At 37.9% G+C, this 18,860-nt stretch overlaps 1 long non-coding RNA gene across 1 annotated transcript; it reads left to right on the top strand.

Moving 5' to 3' along the window:
• Positions 1-11,557: 11,557 nt before the first annotated feature.
• LOC149134334 (uncharacterized) lies at positions 11,558-16,755 on the top strand. Its single transcript, XR_016242759.1, has 3 exons — positions 11,558-12,734; positions 14,261-14,308; positions 16,366-16,755. It is a non-coding gene; the product is annotated as an uncharacterized LOC149134334 (long non-coding RNA).
• Positions 16,756-18,860: the final 2,105 nt, after the last annotated feature.

Raw genomic sequence — 18,860 nt, forward strand, 5'->3', positions numbered from 1 at the left:
GATGATACTAAGTTTTGCACATGACTCATTAGATTCAATGGCAATATTGAAAATTGAAAAAATATAAATGTAGTTTACATAATAGAACAAAAGAGTCATTAAAATCCGCAGCGATATTTTCAATAATAAAACCGAAAAAAAAGTCACCGCAAAAAATGTCAACAGCGGCCTGAATCCATTACTTCATTATTATATAACGATTGTTTTGTAGAACTAGTGAAAATTTAATTTCAAAAATTTTAAAACTTTTTGTTCAATACTAAAAGTAGACCATTTAAACAAAGAACATTTAAATAAAGTGAAAGCGGTGCGTTGGCAGAATCGTTAGCACGCTCGGCAAAATGCTTAGCGGCATTTCTGCATCCAAATTACTCCGAGGTCGACTTTGCCTTTCATCTTTTCGGAGTCGATAAAATAAGTACCAGTTGAGTACTGGGCTTAATGTAATTGATTAACTCATTTCCTGAAATGGTTGCTTTGTGCCAAAGTAGGCAGTCTTAAGCTTAAACTGATATTTCACGGAATAAAAAAAAATATTATGTAGCACATACTTCATTACTTTGTAAAATTATAATATACCTTGAAAGCTGATTTTAGCAAATGTTATGTATGTTGGAAAAATTGCGCTGTTTTTCCCCCGTTCTTAGTTATATCACCGACTGACGCAGCGTAAGTTTCAATCATTGTATTCTTCAAAGGTTTAAGAATATAGTTCTACTTTGAAACAAGAAATCTACTTCGAGTGATCTGGTGAAAGATCAGTTTATATAATTTTATTTTTGAATGTTTAATATTCTGATATTTGTTTTACGTTTCCTTGGCCAATTAAGTTTCCCTAAAAACCTCTCAAATATGTATGGGAGCGATATCAAACAATGGGTAGCAAGCAAGATGTGATCCCATTGCGGTGGGATGCTGGGGGTCTGTAAACCAGTCCCTCTACAGAACTTACTACATGTTTGGCGCCACCAGGGCCGGTAAACGAAAAGCTATCAGATTGACTGTGGCGGCAGTAGAGGTTGCCTCAAAGTGGCTGTGGATCAACAGGTTTGAGCTCTAGAAGGGACAGTGCTGCTAGAAGCAGTGCTGACTGGACACAAGTAGGTGCTTAATCGACTCCGGTTGTGTCGCCTGGATGATAAAACAGCCAAAACACCTAATGAGAGCCGGTTACACCACTGCTGATGTGACCAGGGACACAAAGAATGATATGGGGGGGGGTGAATATTCGATGTTTTATCAGTTAGTAAAGAAATCCTCTGCCAAACCATGTCGAACCAGTGGAGCAGAATAGGCTCATCAAAAGACTATGATCTCAAGCTCAGATTCACGGCCTCCACATCAGACCATTGTGGCTGGAAAGAACATGCTGAAGCCCTCATCCTGCAGTGGACTGAACATGAGCAATCCAATTCAATCCAGTATAGAAATATGCGAGAGAAAAAGTAAGAGAAAAATCGAGAATCAATGACACTCATATGTTGTTTACTTTCTTTATCAACCCAGGAAAGAAGAAAGGTAAGGGTAACATGGGTCGGATTTGAACTCAAAACGTAAAGAGTCACTACCACAACAGTTTCTAACTTTTACGAAGAACGAATAATATTTTGTGAAGATTTTCTCGTACATCGCCAATCTTTAAAACACTTTACGTGAGTAGAACTGATTTCTCAGGTACTGGATTTGGATTCGGAACATAAATGAGTGAAACTAGAAGAAGAAGAAGAGGAAGAAGAAGAAGAAGAAGAAGAAGAAGAAGAAGAAGAAGAAGAAGAAGAAGAAGAAGAAGAGGGGGGAGACGGAGGAAGAAGAAGAACAAGAACAAGAACAAGAACAACGACGACCACGACCACGACGATAACAGCAACAATAACAACAACAAGAGGGGAGAAGGATAAGATGATGATGATGATGATGATGATGATGATGACGATAAAGGCAAAAGAAGAAGAAGAAGAAAAAGAAGAAGAAGAAGAAGAAGAAGAAGAAGAAGAAGAAGAAGAAGAAGAAGAAGAAATAGGAGGAGGAGGAGAAGGAGGAGGAGTAAAAGTAAAAGAACAAGAACAACAAGAGCAAAACAAGGACAACAACGACAACAGGCAAAAATAACAAAAATAACAACAAATCTAAAAACAACAAAAATAACAACAGCAACAACTTAACTTGAGCAACAACAATAACAACAACAAAAGAAGAAGAAGAAGAAGAAGAAGAAGAAGAAGAAGAAGAAGAAGAAGAAGAAGAAGAAGAAGAAATAGGAGGAGGAGGAGAAGGAGGAGGAGTAAAAGTAAAAGAACAAGAACAACAAGAGCAAAACAAGGACAACAACGACAACAGGCAAAAATAACAAAAATAACAACAAATCTAAAAACAACAAAAATAACAACAGCAACAACTTAACTTGAGCAACAACAATAACAACAACAAAAGAAGAAGAAGAAGAAGAAGAAGAAGAAGAAGAAGAAGAAGAAGAAGAAGAAGAAGAAGATAAAAATGATTAGGAATAACAAGAGAACAACATAATGCAGTGATTTATTTTCTAAAATCAAGTCACTGGAGATTTTGATGATAAATGTTTTAAAATATATCTTACATGCTTACCTGTTCAGTGTTACAAACTACTTAGAGCCAATTTATCTTCATCAAGATTTATTCTTCACACCGCCATTCCACATCTACCACACTCCAAACCCACCGCCACCATCACTACCGCCACCACCACCACCAACAACAACAACAACGTTGTTCTTTTTCAATTGTTCTACAAGACGGTAAATTATACAGAAGAGCCTGAATGTTATTTTAGTATTTGCAACCGAATTTATGGTGATTTCTTGGTTAATGTTTGCGTATGGTGGTGGTGGTGGTGGTAGTGGTGGTGGTGGTGGTGGTGGTGCTGCTGCTGCTGATGCTGCTGGTGGCCGCCGTCGTCGTCGTTGTGTTGCTTGGTTGGTTTCCAATTGTTGTAAGCACGATAACTTGGCTCTTGGGTGTCTTTAGCGGTATCCCATCACTTTTGAAAAGCATTTCGTTCTGGTCCCACAAATCTCCTCAGCTCCCAGTTCGTTTCTTGAATAGCTTTTTTCCCCATCGTTTCTTACATGACTCGTTCTTCTCGTTCTTTATTCGTTTTCTTTTCTCCAGATGGTATAGGAAACTCTGCAAAGAGCAATGGTGCCGCTCTTATTTTCATGACAGATCTATCTATCTGTCTGTCTATCGACATGTGTGTGTGTGTCTGTGTCTGTGTGTACAGGGTGTACCCTAAAAAATATATACACACTTTAGCAGCTGATAACTCAATTAATGTTTTTTTTTGCTTTGAAAATTAAATCCATTGGAATTAATGATGGCAGTCAGACTAAGCTTTGAACAAAGGAGATTCATTCTAAAATGCTAATGGAAATGGGAAAATGCAGTTGAAGTGCAAATACAGTTTAGGAGGGAGTTTCAAACAGATCCACCAACGTGACTTACCATCAATCGAATTAGAGATAAGTTTGAAGCCGATAGAACTGTTCAGAATGTCCACGAGAAGCGTTCAGGAAGACCATGAACATCGACAATCCCCACAAAGCAAGAAGGAGTGCTGGAAACGTATCACTAAATTCCAAGAAAATCTGTGCGGCAAGCGAGTCGTGAGGTAAGTATTTCAAAATCGTCTGTCCAAAGCATTTTGAAGCCTTGTCAATGGAAAAGTTACGTTCTAAGATTAGTCCATGCGATTAATGACGATGATCCAGACTGAAGACTGCAGTATTGCGACTGGTACTTGGCACGATGTGTAGAAGATGCACACTTTCCAACAAAACCTGTGTGGAGTGATGCGTCGACAATCAAATTAAATGGTTCAGTTAACCACCACAATTGCATACCTACTGGGGGCTTGAGAATCCGCATGCATGTTATAGTGGAACACTATGTTAATTTACCAGGAGTTACAGTGTGGTGTGGTTTATCATCAAGAGGATTAATTGAACCATTCTCTTTTGACGCTACTGTGACTGGTCCCGTTTAATTGAACTTACTGCAACAGTCTGTCGTTGCCAAGCATTAGAGAAGTCTTTGAAGATGAGGAGTTTTATTTTCAGCAAGATGGGGCACCCCCACACTACCATCATGATGTTAGATCCTTCCTTGATGAGAACTTGCCAAACAGGTGGATGGGACGAAAGGGGTTCATTGAATACTCTCCGCATTTACCAGACCTCACGCCACTAGCCCTTTTTTTTATGGGGACACTTAAAAGACAAACTCTACGTTATGAAACCTGCAACAGTCGCTGATTTGAGAGCAGCCATTGAACGAGAAAGCACACAAATTATTATTAAGGTAGCGAGCTGGCATAATCGTTAGAACGCAGGGCGAAATACTTAGCGGTATTTCGTCTGCCGTTACGTTCTGTGTTCAAATTCCGCCGAGGTCAACGTTGTCTTTCATCCTTTCCGGGTCGATAAATTAAGTACCAGTCGCGTACTGGGGTCGATCTAATCGACTGGCGCCCTCCCCCAAAATTTTGGGCTTTGTGTCTAGAGTATAAAAGATTATTATTATTATTATTATTAATATTATTAAAGCGGTGAGCTGGCATAATGTTAGTACGCCGGGTGAAATGCTTAGCGGTATTTCGTCTGCGACTACGTTCTGAGTTCAAATCCCGCCGAGATTGACTATGCCGTTTATCCTTTTGCAGTCGATTAAATAAGTACCAAGTTACGCACTGGGAACGATGTAAACAACTTAATCCTTTCCCCAAAATTTGAGGTCTTGTGCTTTCAGTAGAAACGATTGTTCTTATTATCATCATCATCATTATCATTATTATTATTATTATTATTATTATTATGAAATCTGATGGTATTATCTCTGATTTTATTTGAGACGCATTTCCTTTCTGTAGAGAATTCTATTAATGCAAAACTTCAAAAGCGATTCAAATTAATAATGTCTAACACACGTGCACGTCCGTGAGCATACACCCCTACCCCACGCGAGCACACACACACACACACATACACACACATACACATACACACACAAGCACCACATGTGTGCGAAACACAGGCCTACAGTCATGTGTATTACTACATGTGCATACGTAGAAACAGTGAAACTAACAGCCAGCGTCACAGATAGCAAAATTCATTAATTCTACTGTATATATTAAGACAGATTAACTGCGTATATGATTTATTTCACTCTCCCTATCAGCTGGCGCTTGATCGCGTACCATCTTCATCCTTATTTCAAGATTAGCTTCATCAAACACTAGATTACCTACTCCAATATCTCCCTCCCAGATCCTGCTCTTAACAATGTCTAGTAATCTTTCTTGCCACAAATGCAACGTATTGAAATACCTTCAAACTCACTTCAACCAACCAAGATGTTCCAGCAGACGCAAGATGAAGAGGTGTTTGAACTGAACGTCAATTAATCACATAGATTTAACCAGTCAAGGAGGGACAACGTTGATAACGTGTACTGATAAACTTATATAGTTATGTATATAAAACTTGTGATATCATATCTGCATAAAGACTTCAAAAAGCATGTTAACGCATACGTTTCTGTATGTGTGTGCATATGTGTGCGTGCGTGCGTTCGCGTGCACATACAAACATACATACACACATACATACAGAGAAAAGGAACAATTAAGCAAATTTAATGACACATATAGATAGATAGATAGATAGATAGATAGATAGATAGATAGATAGATAGACAGACGGATAACTTACTTTATTGATCACACAGGGCTGAACACAGAGGGGACAAATACAAATGTAGAGCTTTTCTTTTCGAAAATGAAAAAGTAAAAGGGGAAAAAGATTAAAAAAAAGTAAAATTCTGATCAAAAGGGATCGGGAAAAAATGGTGATCAAAAGGGATCGTGTGGACATGGAGCGGTTGCTCTATGTCCATATTGGCACATTCGGGTGGTCCAGTCGGTACCTGTCAGACAGTTGGAAACGTCTGAGCAGGTCTTTGAGGCATTTGCATCCCCTCCTATTACTATCTCTGCCCACGTAGTCTAGATGCGTGTCCAGAGTGCGTTCCAACCCCCCACTAAAAGTAAAGGTCGAGACGTTCCCAGGAAAACCTCTAGACGTCGAAAGAAATCTGGCCAGCCTGTTAAGGACGGTGCATAAACTGTTATCAGTCGAAAAGCACACCCAATTACTGCCATCGACATCCAACACGACCAGCCTACCCTCCGGGTCTAGGAAAATTGCTCTTACTTTGAGGTCCAGGCTCTTCTGAAGAAGCACCGCGGTGCCACCTCCGCCCATTCTCGGCAGGCACGGAGAAAAATAAATGTCGAAATATCCGCCAAACATGTGCTGGAGTGCCCGCGGGCTGTGGAGTCTGATCTCACTGATGGCTATGATATGCAGATTTTGTGACTTGATGTCGTTTAACAGGCAGCCTTGTTTCCAAGGCGACCCCAAGCCACGTACATTTATACTGCCTATTTTGAGCGTGTTCCTATCGAAAGTTGTGTTTTACACACGAAAGGAAGACGAAAAAGAAAGAGAGAGAGAGAGTCACTTACTGTCCGAAAGTTCTTTGTTCTTCACCTCAAAGTCTTCTCCTAGAAGGTTTTTGTATAGTTTTTTTGACAGGTATGTTTTGAAATCGCCCAACTGCATCAGGGTAGAGAGATTTCAGGGTAGAGAGATTTCAGGGTGCTCTGTGTGTTCTGTGCTATGTGTATGGCTTTAATGTGTTGTGGTGGTTTTGTGCGTGGATGATTCTTTGTTTTGGTATCAGTTTCTGTTATGTTTGACCTAATGTATTCCATTAGGTCTGGGTTGTTGGTGTTTATGGCGGTCAACATTGTTGTGGGGTTTGGTGTTAGTGTGTTTGTGTTGATGCTTTTGTTTTCTGCGGGTGTTTTGGTTTCGGGAGTGGTAAACCTCCCTGCTTTGTTTGCCTGCTTCTCTATTCTTTTTCCCATTTTTTTTACTTCCCCCTGTGGCCACTTGCCAATCATCTGTGTCGTCTTCATCTGATGACATGTCGGAGGAATCAGAAGGTGGGAGGGGAAGTGTATTGGGGTTTATATCTGAGTGTGTTGACTTTGTTGTTGGTGTTGGTGCTGGTTGGTGACATTTGGGGTGTGGCGTATGGTTGTGGGGGATGGGGTATGAGTCTTTTTGTTTTTTTCTTCCTCCTTTGAAGTTGTTGTTGTTGTTGGCGGTGGTGGTGGTGACGATAGTGTTGTTTCTGTTCTTGGTGGTAAATCTCTGCAGATCTCGAACTAGGGTCCAACTATCAGATGCAATTTAAAACGAGACGTACACACTCATACACTCACACAGAAATATAGGTGTGTATAAGTGTATGTGTGTTTGTATGTGGGTGTATCTGTGTGCGTGCGTACGTGCGTGTGCGAGTGTGTGTGTGTGTATGTGTGTGTGTGTGAGTGAGAGAGAGAGAGAGAGAGAGAGAGAGTATACGTGAAGTTTCTTCTCGGTATTCCGTTAAGAAGAAGAAAAAAAGAAGAGGAGAGGAGGAGGAGAAGAAGAAGAAGAAGAAGAAGAAGAAGAAGAAGAAGAAGAAGAAGAAGAAGAAGAAGAAGAAGAAGAAGAAGAAGAAGAAACAACAGCAACCGAATGAAGAAAGAAAAGGAACAATAAATAGCAAAAGTAAACTGAGATAAAAATAAAAGGTGGAAAATAAAAAGGAAATGCTGGATGCGATGGTTGGAACTAAAACCAAAAAATAATCCATGGGTTATCATCTCCTACGTCTACCAGATTCCATTAGATTAGCCTTTAGAGGTTAGGTCACATCAAATCCCAAAACTAGAATACGTAGTTTCATTGTCAATTCTACGTATTCCATGTAGTCTCATGATTTCCGTTATTCAGTTGTTCTTGCTGTTGTTAGGATAGTAGTAGTAGTAGTAGTAGTAGTAGTAGTAGTAGTAGTAGTAGTAGTAGTAGTAGTAGATGTTGTTGTTGTTTTTGTTTTTGTTTGATTTTTTTCATGGCATAATCTATTTTATGAGTTATCTGTCACCAACATCGGTGTTTCGTCACGACAAATATTAATAAACTAGGCTTTCTTTACATTCTGTGTCCACACGTACAAACGCGCGCGCGCACACACACACACATACACACACACACACACACACACACACACAATGCACACACATATACGCATATATACATATACATGTATTCATATATACGCATATATATATATATGTATGCGTGTGTGTGCTTGTGTGTATACACATATATACATACATACATATAAATACATACATATATGTATGTATATAAATATATATATCTATGTATAAATGTGTGTATAGAGGGATTATTATTGTTGTTGTTGTTGTTGTTGTTACTACTATTATTATTATTGTTGTTGTTCGATTATCGACACATATTGCACATCGCTCCAATAAGTTTCTCTTTATATTGCTTCACAAAGTTACATATCGCACATTTTTTATCGTTATATTAGATAAACTAACCAGGACCTTGGGAACCCAGTTAGTTTTTCTCCATCTGTAGCCCTTAAGAGCCAATTTGGGGTTTGTTTAGCGTAACAAACCCCTCAATATCTTGCTTTAAAAAAAAGAAAGATGATGGACGAGGATTGTTCGTCTGTTGAAAAGAACAGCCAGTTATCCGCACAACAGAACAACTAAATTGTAAAAGCCAGTGACAGCATCAGCAGCAGTAACAACAACAACAACAACAACAGCAAGAACAGCAATACAGCGTGTGAAATGTATGAAAGTAACTTTCTGTTGCTTTCAGCACCATCTTCACCATCGCTGGGCAACAAAAGAAACCAATGACAGAAAAAAGCAACAACGCTAGCGAGAACACTGCGCCTCCACCATAACTGTCAGTGGCAGTAACAAACCCACCACCAACAACAACACCAACATCATTAACAAAGAAACAAGAGCAAGGGAAATTAACTATGCGGTTCCGCCGCCGCGACGCGGCGAGCTCGTGAAGACATTCTTATAAATGAAAATTAATTCAGATGTGCAAAATGCATCTTGGGGAAATGTGGTGCTGAATGTCCCTAGACCTGTTCAGCAAAACATCTATATATAAAACAATTGGAACGAAAAGTAGAAGAGTAGATGAAGCGAGACACCAGCAAATTGAAAAATGCTTGCTACCAGATTGGAAGAGCAAAAAATATAGAATTATCGAAGTGAGCTTCGCTTCAGAGTAGAAAACCAAAAATCACTCAACAGCTACACAAACGAGTAATGAATTGATCCTTATCCTTATTTACTTTGACAGAAGGGTAGTCAAAATAAAAACATTCAATACACCACTAGAAATCAACATCTGCTTGTTCGTGGCAGCAGCTCTCGACATAGAAGAGAAAACCACTAGTCTGCAGATACAAAAAATACAGAAGCAGAACTGGTTTCGACAGGGTGTCCAGCTATTAATACAGGTAGATAATCCAAGCGTCGAGGCCATACCGGACTTCGTAAGCCTACCAGACGGCACAAAGCTTCACTTTGCTGTTGAGGGCAGAAAGCCGAGGTAAATCACTTCAAAGGCTTTTGCTCAGAGCGAAAGAAAACAGCACTACTGCCGACACTATCGCCACCACCACCACCACCACCACCACCACCGCAACAACAACAATAACAGCTGAGACAGCAGCAACAACACCAACAAAGGCAGATGACCACAACATCACCAACAACAGGACCGAAACTAAAAGCTGTGAAAAGAGCAGCTACAACATCAACAACACCACCATCAAAACAACAACCGCATCAGAATACGCCAAAACAACAACAACAGCTATCAAAAACCTCCCAAGACATACCTCTTCCCTCTTTGGACCACTCTGACATGGTCAATAATGAAGGATACGGTGACGAACCTAAATGACAAACGATTATCAAGCCCAAGGAAAGAAAGGGGAACAAAACTAGATCAACAGAAAGAAAAAAACAACTGGAAGATACGAACAAATGGGGGAGATGCTTTTGAGCAAGAATGCTGAAACACAGCCCCCCCCCCCCCCAATCACAGCTACACTGATAGTCACCATTATACACACAGTCATAGACACCACCACTGCAAGCATAACCTAATTCATTAGCACGACAGTTTGATCACAAATCCCAACACTAACAAATTTTTAACATCAACTACGTGCCATAAACACAACCAGTAAAGCTCAAATAGAATACATATACAACCATACAGACATCCCTCACAGCAATTTCATCACATCGATAATCAACATACCTACACACATAAAAATCATACAAATAACGCAAAACACTTATAGCATTAAAAAGCAAATTTTCTAAGACAGGATATTTTACAAAACAAAAAAAAACTTTAACAAAAGACTTTACAAAGAACTGCTCATGAAAACGCTTACATCTAACCAGAAGGACGAAACGCCTATTCCCTGCCCATCACAAAACTACAGTAAGTATCTCTCTCCTCTTATCTGTCCATTTCGTTGTCTAACATGGCCTTGCTCGTAGGAGGCAGTATAAATGTAGGTGGTCTTGGGTCGCCTTGGAAATAGGGACACCTACACAATGATCTAAGGTCACTAAGTTTAGATGTCGTGGCTATCAGTGAGACTAGACTTTCCGACCAACGGGCTTTCGTACCCATTTTCGGTGGATATGGGATTTACTTATCTCCATGTCAACCGGAAATAGGAGGGGGTAGAACTGTGTTGTTCTGGAGAGGTATAGATCTCGTGATAAAGGTCCTTCTTCCTGGACCCAAAAAGTAAGTTGATGGTTCTGGACGTAAATAGTAGCGACGAGGGCGCTTTCAAACGTATGGCTGTTTATGCTCCGACAGGGGCAGAACAGCCGGATTTCTTCAGACGTCTGGAAGTTTTCCTGGGAACGTCTCGACCTTAAGTGCTAATGGGTCAATTGTCAACAACAAAAGATGGTTTACCCTGGAAAGGACATTTAAAGTAGAATCAATTAGATTCTTTCCGTTACTACTTCGCGCACCTACTTACAAATTTTATTACATTATCACATTTTCTTTTATTAATTCGTTTTACACTATCCCATAACTATGAGAAGTCTTTTCCGCTGATGACTCTACTGTGCAGCTTGTAAGACAAATAGAAAGCTGAATCTCTTGAAATAAGCTAAGACGATGAATATTAATCAAACCCTCTCCATACCACAGTGACTCCAGTACTGTTACCACCAGCCAGAATTCAAAATGTTTGTGATGCATTGCTAACTTACACAGAAATCTGGTTGCCTAATTTTCCACTACACTTTGAGTTTTCTTTGTTCTCGTTTGCATTTATAAGATTTAATTTGGAGGATTTGATTTTTTTCTTCGATTTTAATATCACTATTAACATTAACATTGTTAGAATTATCAGATGGGCTTTTATCGTTTTACTTCCTGTAATGAAAACTATAAAGAAAGAACGAAAGAGATAAGGAAAAGAAAACACAGAGAGAAAAACAATCAAAGAAAGACATTAATAAAAGAAAAAGAGAGCTAAAATGATTTAATTAACTTCAGCCTCCAATGAAGCGATTCCTGTTCCTTTATTGTTCTCCAGAGAAAATTCCCCCTCCTCTCGACTTAATCGTCGCTAAACCAAGTTGCATCTTGTTTGTGTTCTGTGATTCTCTTATCTCGTTAAGCTCTCCAGTATAGTTGGGCTAACCATTGTGCCATTTTAAAAATCATTACAGTAATTTACTAGCGAAATTACCAATATTTAATGGCATTACAAGTCAGAAATAAATGTCCATTCTTGCCAGGAAATTCCGCTGTGAACTTTTACAGCCATCATATTACTCAACCACTGTTATTATTCTCCAATTTTCTCCCAAACATTATCATCGCTGCCAAACTACGACTACTGTCGCAGCTGGCTAAAATACACTTATCTATTACCATAGTTGCCGAAAAACATGTCATTACAAACATATTTCTCTAAATAACAGATCACCACTACAAATACGTCTAGATCACGCGTTTCTTTTCCCAACATGGAGCTTCATTTTAAACTAATATCGATGTTGTTCAAATCTTAAACCCCCTAACCTATCTAAAACTATCCGTGTTTCACATAATTACAATAATTATCACTTTAACACATAACACATCATCAGTCTTACATCTGCTCAAACCCCAAAATGATTTTTATATCAATCCTGGTATTTCACCCGTAATTGCACTGCTTTCACACGCATATAATTATTTCTTACATTAGTCCTCGTATAAATAGAGGAAGAAATAATAATTTCGATGACATTCTTCTATTTCTCTGGGTTGTTAGTAATGTAAGCAAAACAGTTACTAAAGGAAACCCAAAGAAGCCACCAAATACACTAAGTGACCATCAAAGCCACGTCATCACTAGTAAACCAGCGATAACAATGTGGCTACAAGTCTCAAATGTAAAAGAATGAAAGTATATAACTTGATCGTTAAGGATTTCCTAAAATCATTAGTGATGGAATGCAAACGGTTAATATTAAAACTCGAAACCAGGTCACTTGCAAAGTTTTCTCCAAGAAGTTACGATTATACAAAACAAGCACGCTTCCGAAGTTTAATATCTTAGATTGACATAAGGACATAAGATGTCAGGTTTACTGAATGCAACAAATAGACTGCTGTAGATTTTATTTATTTCTGCCAAGAACATTCGTAAAGGATTGAAGATGAGGTATTGTTATGTTTCCACGAACAGCTTGATAAAACAAGGTCAGCTATAATTTTCTATCTATTTTCTAATTTTTTAACTTCGAGATATAATTTGCATTCTTCCAAGCGTTCACCTTCTTCTCTATGAATCGAGTTCTTAACTGATCATTGACTCACCTTCATTACTCTGGGATGTTTTTTTTCAACACTAATGGCCAGGCCTACTTCTATTTACTAAAACTGCGTATGCTGTTGGTCATCTTTTACACTTCTGCTCCGTTTTAAGTAATCAAAGCCAAGTCATATGCGAAGTTTAAGTCATTGATTTGGTTGTCATCTGTACACGCAAGTCCACCATGATGGTCTAGAGACTTCATCAAAATATATACAAAGAATATGTTCCTTGGCACAGACATTAATTGTAGCGAAGATGTAGAGAGAGAAATTAATATCAAGAAGGGTATTAGGCGACGAGGTGCCAGACTCACTGGTAGCACGCCGGACAAAATGCTTAGCGGCATTTCGTTCGTCTTTACGTTCTGACTTTAAATTCTCCAGAGGTCGACTTTGCTTTTCATTACTTTCGGGGTCGATAAAATTAATACCAGTTGAATAATGGGGTTGATGTAATCGACTTATCCCTTCCTCTAAATTGCTTTCCTTGCGTCAAAATTTGAAACCACTGTCAGGAACGGTACTGCAAGTCCCTTTCTCAAATTAAGAAGACTGTGGAAAGCTCACACGATCAATATAAGGATCAAAATCCAGCTGTTGCCAAACATCGATTTCTCTAAACTTCTCTATGGCTGTGAGTCATGACCTCTGACTAAGGCACTGCGGAGGAAATTGAACACCTTCTGGTAAAGATGCCCGAGTAATATGTATTACATTTCATAGAGAGTTGTGTCACCAGCCTGAAAGTAAGAAGAGTATCATGGCTCTGTTGCATGCAATAAGTGATCACTAGGATGATGAAGAGGATTAGGTATGTGATCAGAATGGATCCCTCTCGACTTTCATACAAATGTCTCCAGTGGTCTCCACAGGATCCAGGAAGAAAGGGCGTCCGAAGAAGAAATGTCTGGAAGGAATGAAAGAAAATTTCGCAAGTAATGTCAAAATTTGGGATGACGCTTGAGACTTGGCAATTGAAGGAGACGATTGGGAATCTCTGGAAAGGTTTAATTGACTAACAAATTAAAACTATAATTTAGTTTTAAAATTTTAACTTTAGAATTTAGTCGTATTTGTTTAAAACTTTTCTTCCAAAGTCCACCACTTATTTTTTTTTTTTTTTTGTCCGAAGCCGAAAACGATCGACACCCTCTTGGTCACTAATATTTTTATAACCTTATTTACTGAAATTCGGGTACATTTCTTCACTGTCTACAACAGCTGTATGTTGCATATTATGTTTCCTCCACTACATTTTCATTTCTAGAGAAACCGTAGCATCTTATTATCTCTGTAAAATAACATCCGGGTGACCATAAGTTTTAATGGATTATTGGATTAAAGTCAGAGATAACATTACGTAAAAATGTTTCGTTCACATTTTGAGTCATGGACAAATCTGTTTATTTTAGGATTATCGACAGGATGTTTTTCAACCATCTGTAGGACAATTAAATAATGTGAGTATCGAATTTCTCAAGCAGCTTTGCTAGGGTTTACTTGTTCAGCATCAATTTTAAAGTGTTCTTTTGAAAAAATGGATTCAACTATTGTAACAGTCAAATGCTAAGAGCGAATAGACAGTGAGGAAATTGTTGGGAGTGAAATAATCGAGAAAGGATTCACTGAGCAATGGACTGATTGAGCTATATTTTTAGTCCGGCATGGTGTCCGAAATCCCCCTCCACACCAGAGCGGAGGAGAAGATATTTGCTCAGAGTGATGCGCAGTGGGATTGAACTGGGAACTAAATGCTTACAAAGCGAGCCTTTTAGGTGAAGAAATCCCACTAGATGCTAAATAACCTTACAGTGAGTTTTTATTTGCAATCGCATCTCCTTAACTCACTATACTACGTATGTGTGACTTCACTGCGTATTTATTTAGAATGCAAAACGCTCCTCTGGGATATTTTTCCTCAGCCTTTTACCCCCACAACTAATGTCGAAGGTTCTTCAAATGTCATGGTCGCTACTCTACTTCATAATTACTAAACAGTGACAAAGCCATGTAATTCTAACCAAAATTGGTTTTACACGAAATCTGAGAGTAACAAAAGGAAATAACTCTGCCTCTAGTTTCTAGTAGTAAAGAAAAATCTCTTGATATGAAGGCAATAACAGAAGTCTTTCACAGCTATTGTAGGGAATGAGTTGTATGGAATGTATTGTGCGAGCGAAATGAGACGATTGGGCGCCGCTGTTTGGATGCAGACGATTTGGCGCAGCTAACTGGACATTCAGTCTGTTTTGACGCAAGAGGCAAACACGCGAGCGAGAGCAAGTACAAGTAGAAGCAAACACACACACAGATAGAAAGAGTTTGAGAGGAGAGAAAGGAGAGAGAGGGAGAGATAGATGTGCAAAGACAGTTATTAATTGAACATTATTCACATAAGCAATTTCATTTTTCTCATGCGTGTAGAGAGAAATACGTTCACACAGATGTCAGAAGAAAAGGTGACCAAATGGTTGCACTGCAACTGGGGCACATTTTGTAGCCTGGGCATGTTCAGTCAGGGTTTACGAGTAAATACTTATGTTTGTTTCCACAAGGAGGTGTGTACTAGAGTAGGAAAATTCATAGTGTAGAGTAAAGCGTTAGCGAATTGAAATAGTTTATCTAGAAATACTATATACGATTGATTCACACACAGAAGGTAATACGGATATCTAAAACAATAAACGGGTGGATCAAATTACTTGACGCATTTAATTTCATTCTTTGTATTCTGAATTCAGACGTCACAGAGACTGACTTCGATTTTTAGACTCAATCAATACGACCTTCTACCCAACAAATTTGTGGCCTTCCTTCAATACAAGAAATTTTTACTAATGTAAGATTAAGAAATAAAGTGGTTTGACCAAATAAAGAATGTATTCGGACAAGCGTTTCCTGTATTTAGTTGCATTAATTTGCGTTCAATTTACCTTGTCTTTGCATAATCAGTGACATTTTATGTACCAGTCACGTACGCGTTATGTGGATTATTCTTAAAATTGACAATTCTTCTCTGTTAAATTGTTCATTGAATATTACCGAAAACCATGAATCTTTGATGATGCTACAGATACACGAGGCGCATTCCAGAAGATTTTAGACTTTTATAGGAGGGATAGTTATAACTGTACTAGATTGTTATAATTTTAGGTCATCATTATTGTAGATCTACTAAAGTTGACCTGCCAGCTATTGTTATTCCAAATTGAAGGAGAAAGCTGGTGTTGAGACGGATTTCTTCGCCACCTACAACAGCTTTATGTTGTAGATTATATTCCTTAACTATATTTTCATTTATATTTTGTATTTCATGATTATAAATTTTCATTTATGAAGAGTTAATGACATTTTGTCGGAGCATTTACCATCCCCATTAAAAGCTTCTTATGTGTATCCTAACTGTAAAACAAGAAATGAATGAAGCGACTTTCACGTCCCCACAAATATTCCAATTGTGATTCTCGTATTTGCTGGGCGCTGACAGATTTCTTACGATCTCTTAACTTTCTTTCAGACCCGTTCCAAGCTCTGTAAATATTGATTTCAAATTTTGAGGGATAAGTCGATTACATCCACCCCAATGCTTCACTGGCACTTATTTTTATCAATGCCGAATGATAAAAGGCAAAGCAGACCTCGACAGAATTTGAACTCAGAACTGACATTGTAACGACTCTGCCTGATAGTTAACATTGGTACAATACCACACGTTTTCAAGGAGGTGTTACAATTGATTGCACTGACTCCAGTACTTGACCGCTACTTCATTTTATTGATCCGGGACAGAGAAATGCAAAGGCGAAATCGGCGAGATTTGAACTTAGTATATTCAATTTTGTAACTAAACACAGCAAGGCATGTTGTTTGCGGTTCTTGCATTTCTAACACAAACACACTACTACAAACGCACGCGCAGAAGAACCCCTGCCCACTCACACAGATGAATGTATTTATATATATATGTGTGTACGTATGTATGTTTTTATGTATGCATATATTCATGCATATATGACATGTGTGTATATTTGCATGTACATATACTTGTACGTACGTATATATGTATGTAAGTATCTATGTATGTATATAAACATCTATCTTTTGTAGCTATGTATCTAAGCATGTATGCATGCATATATATATATATATATATGTATGTATGTATGTATGTATGTTTTGTGTCTATCTGTCTGCATGTATGTATGTATGCGTGTTTGCATGTATGTATGTATATATGTATGTATGTATGTTTGAATGTTTGTATGTATGTATATATGTATGTTTGTTTGTGTGTATGTATGTCATCATTCAGTTTTATTTGAAGATTTCTTGCCAACAGAGAAAGAGCCGGTTTCTAACCTAGATCCAAGGCTCTAGGTTAGGAATTACAACAACTATGTATGTCTACCTATCTGTGCATTTGTATGTATGTATGTATGTATGTATGCATGCTTGTCTCTGTTTTCTATCTGTCTGTCTGTCTGTATGTATGTGTGTGTGTGCGTGTATGTATGTATGTATGCATGTATGTATAATCAAAACAACAACAGTTGTCAATTGTTGGTGGGGGACGTACACAAACACAAAGGCACACTCGTACACATATTAATATATGACAAGCTTCCATTGTTGCCGTCTGCCAACTTCACTCACAAGACATTGGTCAGTCTTCGGCTACAATAGAAAACACACAGGTTACATACTGTGAGATTGAACTCGAAACTATGTGGTTGCAAACGAGCATTTTAACCACACAATCATGTGCACCGGAAGTATATTGGAAAAAGTCGGCGTCAGCATTCGAATACAGAACTTAAACAGTCCCAAGTACAGTTTACATATCATTTTACTGTCAATGTATATAAACGGATGTTATTCCAGATGGAATCTGGAAATATAACAGAGAGGAACCTAATGAAAATCAAGAAAGCTGTCTTTAGTTTGCAAATATTTAATCACTAAATGGGAAAATATATAAAAGTGCAGTTTATGTTAAACATGAATTGTGAAAGCAAAGTCAAGTCCATTGAAATTACAACAGAAAGAACGTAACTAAACATAAAAGTTGTATGTTAAACGCCATAATATATCAGAAAATTTGCAGAGTTAACTCCCACAAAAAAGAAAGATAATTCATAAATTTTAAGAAGAGTTATGTCCCCTATAAACAATTCTGATATTACTTCCTGGTCATATTTTAAATGAGTAAACGGATTTCGTACTGTATAAAATACTGTAAAAAATAAACATTTATCCGAGATTGGTGCGAGTAGAGGAGATGAGTGTTCAAATTTCATATTTAGTGATCTTTTCCAATAACACTAGAATATTAAAATCGATTTAATAATTATCTTAAACTCAGAACGAAACTGCAGACGAAATACCGCTTAGCATTACGTCGCCAGCTCGCCGCCTAAAATCTTAATAATATTGAATTCTTGAAATATACTTTGAATGGCTATGGGGGCCCAGTAGAATAAAATAGGGGATCGAAGCCGTCCATTGGCAGAAAATTGTCGAAAACCACTGGACTAAACTCTTCAAAGAGGTGCTCCAGCATGGCTATAATCCAAAAACTGAAAAAAGTAACGGAATAACAATACAAGTTCGTAATTATTATATTCTGAATTTAATTAAAAGACTCCGTTTTTCCTATAAAGAAAAGAGAAATAAAACAAACTCATTTAGAAACTCATTAATCGGTAGAGCACAGATAAAATATCAAATAAAATTCATTTATGTCCCTTACACATTTTGAATTCGAAAAGGTGAAGGTCAATTTTGTCTGTCAGCGTTTTTAAAACTCTACACGTAATTAATTTCGTTCCGTTGCTGCTTACACCAGTACTTGGTATATTCTTGGTTGATATAAAACCGAAACACGAAATATGGATTTACTAAGTTCAAAATGTATATAAATTATTGAAACTAATTTTTAAAAGATTTTCATAGTTATATAATCAAAATGAAATATTCAATAAATTATAATAAAGCTTTATCTTCGTCACGCAT

Source organism: Octopus bimaculoides, chromosome 8 (genome assembly GCF_046866305.1).
Source record: "Octopus bimaculoides isolate indiv1 chromosome 8, ASM4686630v1, whole genome shotgun sequence".
NCBI classification, from domain to species: domain Eukaryota; kingdom Metazoa; phylum Mollusca; class Cephalopoda; order Octopoda; family Octopodidae; genus Octopus; species Octopus bimaculoides.